At 45.1% G+C, this 5,999-nt stretch overlaps 1 pseudogene; it reads left to right on the forward strand.

Annotated features, from left to right (window-relative positions):
• Positions 1-1,235: 1,235 nt before the first annotated feature.
• On the forward strand, positions 1,236-4,078 carry LOC147966863 (receptor-like protein EIX2; annotated as a pseudogene).
• Positions 4,079-5,999: the final 1,921 nt, after the last annotated feature.

The raw sequence follows: 5,999 nt of genomic DNA on the forward strand, positions 1-5,999 counted from the left end.
TGTAGAAAGCTGATGCACGATCCCCATGGTCCTCCACCTCCTCTCACGGTGGCCGTGGGTGGTCAGCACCTCCCTTCAGCTGCTCATGGACCTTGAACCAATCCCTCACGGGGTGTGTGTGTGTGGGAGGGGGGGGGGTGGGGGTGATGCGATGGCAGATGCAACACAATCGTTGGTGTCGGATTTCAGGGAGGAGACGAGAAGGCATGCAGTGTACATGGGTATCCCCTAAGTCCATCTCCTCAGAGTGTGACCCCATTTTGTTTATCCCCTTCTGTGTGTTTTGATGATGTGTGTGCTTTTTTTGAACTATTCTCCCATACCCCATGTGATTCCGGTTCGCTTGAATCCATTTCTATTAGGGATCATTTGAACTCATCTTGTAGTAACAGGGTGCAATGCAAACCTTATATAAGCAAAAAAGAAATAATTTTTAGGGGTAAAAAATAAACCGGGCAGGTGACCACGTGATGCCGGCCTGGCCCATCAGGCCATCTAAAATCCTGGCCCGGTTTGTGGATGACACGCACGCCGCCGTGGTCTGGCCGCCTCTCTCTTCCCCCACTCCCCACCTCTCCGCCACCGTCAAACTCGCCGCCTCGCTGCCGCGAACTGGGAAAGTTGGGGCGCGCAAGACAGGCGGTGTCGATCTGCAGGCAGGCGGTGTCGTGGTCGCGGGTGGTTGGGCGGGTGGGGATGGACGTGCACCTCCACGACGACCCCGACCGAAGACGCCTCCGTTGACTCCTTCTTCCACGCCGACAAGGTCCCCTCCTATCGTCTCCTTGCAGTTTCTGCTTCATACTACGTATTACAGTATGATTGACTGTTTCAAGAGAGAAATTACGGAGCAGTTTTTTGCATGCCTGCGTGCACCATTTTTCCAAGAAAATGAAGGTGCGAGTGCTCAAGAACTGGAAATTTTCTGAATTTTCTTTTAATTTTTTCGACATGACATAGGCTGGTGTCTGATTGCTTTTGCCTGAGTGTCCAAACTAGTCCACTCATTATTATCTCCAAAGGAGAATTGAGAAGTCTCTGGTCCAAGCTAATGACCGAATCTTGGGTAGAAATTCCAACCTCAGCTTGTCATTGTTGACTGTCTCAATCAACAAAATCCAGCTGCAACTTGACTACAGGAAAAGTTTGCCCTGATGACCAGACCATACTCGTATATATTGCAGCACAAGAGAGAAGCTGCTCTGTCTCATTTCCATCTGCCATTTCCGACCAACATGATTAAGCTTGCGCTCCTTATCCGAGGAACTGCGCTGCTCCTTTGCCTGTTGATCTTCCAAGCAGCATCCACTTCCCATGGTCAAGCGAGTGCATCAGGAGCCTGCATTGGCAGCGAGCGAGATGCGCTTCTGTCCTTCAAGGCAAGCCTCCTGGACCCTGCTGGTCGTCTGTCATCATGGCAGGGCGACGACTGTTGTCGATGGAAGGGAGTCCGTTGCAGCAACAGAACTGGCCATATCATCAAGGTCAGCCTCGGCAGCATCGACACGCACGGCCACGTGAGCGGATGGTTGAGCTTGTCGGCAGGGGAGATGAGCTCTTCTTTGGCTACTTTACAACACCTAAGGTATCTTTACCTGAGCTGGAATTACTTCAACGGCACAAGCATCCCTGTGTTCTTGACTTCTCTCAAGAACCTAAGGTATCTCAACCTCTCGAATGTTGGATTCACTGGAAGAATACCTTCCCAACTTGGCAATCTCTCAAAGTTGCAATATCTAGATGTCAGTTGGAATTTTCTTGATTCAAATAGTTACTCAGTGAACCTTGCATGGTTGCCACGTCTCTCTTCTTTGCGCCATCTTGACATGAGCTGGGTGGATCTTAGTTCTGCCAAGGATTGGCTTCAGATGGTGAACATGCTTCCTTCTCTTAAAGTGCTTCGCCTGAGCTCCTGTGGACTCAATCTTCCCGTATCTGCTAGCATGTCACATTCCAACCTCACACATGTCGACATACTTGATTTGTCTTATAACAAATTCTATAATAATTCACTCAAGCACGCTGGTTTTGGAATCTCACAAGCCTTAAGGAGCTTTACCTCCAAGATTCCGGCTTGGAAGGGGACATTCCTAGTAAGTTGGCAAACATGACGTCCCTTCAAGTCATAGACTTTAGTTGGAACAATCTTGTGGGTCTGATACCAAACAAATTATATAATCTGTGCAATTTGACAATAATGAGGTTTAGCGGTATCAACACTGGTTCAAACATAGGGGAGTTCATGGAGCGATTGCCAAAGTGTGCATGGAATACATTGCAAGAATTGTCAGTGCAGGGTGCAAATATGACCGGGAATCTACCCTTTTGGATTGGGAACTTGACCGGTCTCGCCGTTCCTCAAGCATCTCAAAACATGTTAACTGGCCCTCTACCTGTAGGAGTTGGAGCACTCGGTAATTTAAAAATGTTGGACCTCAGCCATAATAAATTCAGCAGTGTGCTCTCGGAGGAGCATTTCTCGGGCCTACTGAATTTAGAGTATCTTGACTTGTCATACAACTCTTTGAGATTAGCTATCAAACACGAATGGGTTCCTCCATTTAGATTGAAGGTCGCAGGTTTCGGTTCATGCCAACTGGGCCCCAGTTTTCCAGAGTGGCTTAGATGGCAATCTGACATTGATGTTCTTGTTCTCAGTAACGCAAATCTGGATGATGTTATTCCTGATTGGTTTTGGGTGACATTTTCCCGAGCTTCATTCTTGCAAGCATCAGGAAACAAATTGCATGGCTCATTACCGGCAAATCTAGAACATATGTCAGCTGACCACATATATCTTGGGTCAAATAAGTTTACCGGACAAGTACCATGGTTACTTATAAATATATCAAGACTAAACCTATCTTCAAACTCTTTCTTTGGGTCATTGCCATCAGAGCTGAATGCTCCACTACTCGGAGAGTTGTTGCTTGCAAATAATCAACTTACAGGCACCATCCCGTCATCTATATGCCAATTGACTAGACTGAGTAGGTTGGACCTATCAGGAAACCATTTAACAGGAGATATTATGCAGTGCTGGAAGGAATCTGATGCAAACTCTACGAATCAATTTGGTTTTGACATGCTAAGCTTAGCCCTGAATAACAACGGTCTCACTGGTGAATTCCCTAAATTTCTTCAAAGGTCGTCAAGGTTAATGTTCCTTGATCTTTCTTACAATTGGTTATTTGGAGGATTGCCTGAATGGTTGCCAGAAAAAATACCACATTTGAAAATATTAAGAGTGCGATCAAATATGTTCAGCGGCCATATTCCTAAGAATCTCACTTCCCTAGACAGTCTTCATTATTTGGACATAGCACACAACAAGATAACAGGAAGCATACCATGGTCTTTGTCAAACCTGAAGGCAATGATGGCAGTGGTTTCGCAGGACACGGAGTATTACAATTTTGAAGAGAGCATCCGAGTATACATAAAGGACCAAAAGCGTAACTATACCTTTGTAATCTACAAATTGCTAGTGATTCTTGATTTGTCAAGTAATAGTTTGACAGGACATGTTCCGGAGGAGACAACTCTACTCATTGGGCTTAACAATCTGAACTTGTCAAATAATCAACTCACAAGAGCAATCCCAAACCACATTGGTGATTTAAGGCAGTTGGACTCACTCGACCTATCCTTCAACGAGTTTTCTGGTGCAATACCATCAAGTTTGTTGGCTTTAACTTATTTGAGCTACTTGAACTTGTCATACAACAATCTGTCCGGTGCAATACCACTCGGAGAACAGTTACAAACTCTTGGAAACCAGATGTATATCTACATCGGTAACCCTGGTCTTTGTGGAGATCCGGTTGGCAGGAACTGCTCATCACATGATGCAGAGCAAAGTGAACTCGAAGATATAGATCATATGCCATCTGTTTATCTTGCCATGAGCATTGGATTTGTGGTGGGTCTGTGGACAGTTTTCTGCACCATGTTGATGAAGAGAACATGGAGAGCTGCCTTCTTCCAGTTTGTTGATATGATGTACGACATGGTTTATGTGCAAGTGGCTGTAAGGTGGGCTCACATGATGGAGAGAACTCAAGACGGTGCACCATGAAGTGCCCAACTTCGCAGCAAGTGAATTGCGTGTATCTAAATAGTATTTGTATGTTTGCACCATATCCCTATTTGTAGCTCTAAATTAGACTTGGCTGGACGTCTGTATTGTACTGTATTGTTATTTGTATGTTTGCACCATATCTCTATTTGTAGCTCTAAATAAGCCTTGGTTGGACGCTTGTAATGTATCTTATTGGCAACCCTGTCTTGGAAATCATGTTGCTAGACAACGGTGAACCTTCGAACTATGAAGAAGCGATGGCGGGCCCGGATTCCGACAAGTGGCTAGAAGCCATGAAATCCGAGATAGGATCCATGTATGAAAATGAAGTATGGACTTTGACTGACTTGCCCGTTGAACGGCGAGCCATAGAAAATAAATGGATCTTTAAGAAGAAGACAGACGCGGATGGTAATGTGACCATTTATAAAGCTCGACTTGTCGCTAAGGGTTATCGACAAGTTCAAGGGGTTGACTACGATGAGACTTTCTCACCGGTAGCGAAGCTAAAGTCCGTCCGAATCATGTTAGCAATTGCCGCATTCTACGATTATGAGATATGGCAAATGGACGTCAAAACGACATTCCTTAGTGGTTTCCTTAAGGAAGAATTGTATATGATGCAGCCGGAAGGTTTTGTCGATCCTAAGAATGCTAACAAGGTGTTCAAGCTCCAACGCTCGATTTATGGGCTGGTGCAAGCATCTCGGAGTTGGAACATTCGCTTTGATGAGATGATCAAAGCGTTTGGGTTTACGCAGACTTATGGAGAAGCCTGCGTTTACAAGGAAGTGAGTGGGAGCTCTGTAGCATTTCTCATATTATATGTGGATGACATACTATTGATGGGAAATGATATAGAACTCTTGGACAGCATCAAGGCCTACTTGAATAATAGTTTTTCAATGAAGGACCTTGGAGAAGCTGCTTATATATTAGGCATCAAAATCTATAGAGATAGATCGAGACGCCTCATAGGTCTTTCACAAAGCACATACCTTGATAAGATATTGAAGAAGTTCAATATGGATCAATCTAAGAAGGGGTTCTTGCCTGTGTTACAAGGTATGAAATTGAGCTCAGCTCAATGTCCGACCACGGCAGAAGATATAGAAGAGATGAGCGTCATCCCCTATGCATCAGCCATAGGTTCTATTATGTATGCCATGCTGTGTACCAGACCTGATGTAAACCTTGCCGTAAGTTTGGTAGGAAGGTACCAAAGTAATCCCGGCAAGGAACACTGGACAACGGTCAAGAATATCCTGAAGTACCTGAAAAGGACTAAGGAAATGTTTCTCGTTTATGGAGGTGACGAAGAGCTCGTCGTAAAGGGTTACGTCGACACTAGCTTCGACACAGATCTGGATGACTCTAAGTCACAAACCGGATACGTGTATATTTTGAATGGTGGGGCAGTAAGCTGGTGCAGTTGCAAGCAAAGCGTCGTGGCGGGATCTACATGTGAAGCGGAATACATGGCAGCCTCGGAGGCAGCACATGAAGCAATATGGGTGAAGGAGTTCATCACCGACCTAGGAGTCATACCCAATGCGTCGGGGCCAATCAAACTTTTCTGTGACAACACTGGAGCTATTGCACTTGCCAAGGAGCCTAGGTTTCACAAGAAGACAAGGCACATCAAGCGTCGCTTCAACTCCATTCATGAAAATGTTCAAGATGGAGACATAGATATTTGTAAAGTACATACGGACCTGAATGTAGCAGATCCGTTGACTAAACCTCTCCCTAGAGCAAAACATGATCAACACCAGAATTCCATGGGTGTTCGATTCGTCACAATGTAACTAGATTATTGACTCTAGTGCAAGTGGGAGACTGTTGATAAACAGATAGTCATGGTTTCCTGACTATGGACATTGGATGTCATTGATAACGAGATCACATCATTAGGAGA

Source organism: Triticum urartu, chromosome 6A (genome assembly GCF_056163025.1).
Source record: "Triticum urartu cultivar PI428250 chromosome 6A, HENAU_Tu73, whole genome shotgun sequence".
Classification (NCBI taxonomy): domain Eukaryota; kingdom Viridiplantae; phylum Streptophyta; class Magnoliopsida; order Poales; family Poaceae; genus Triticum; species Triticum urartu.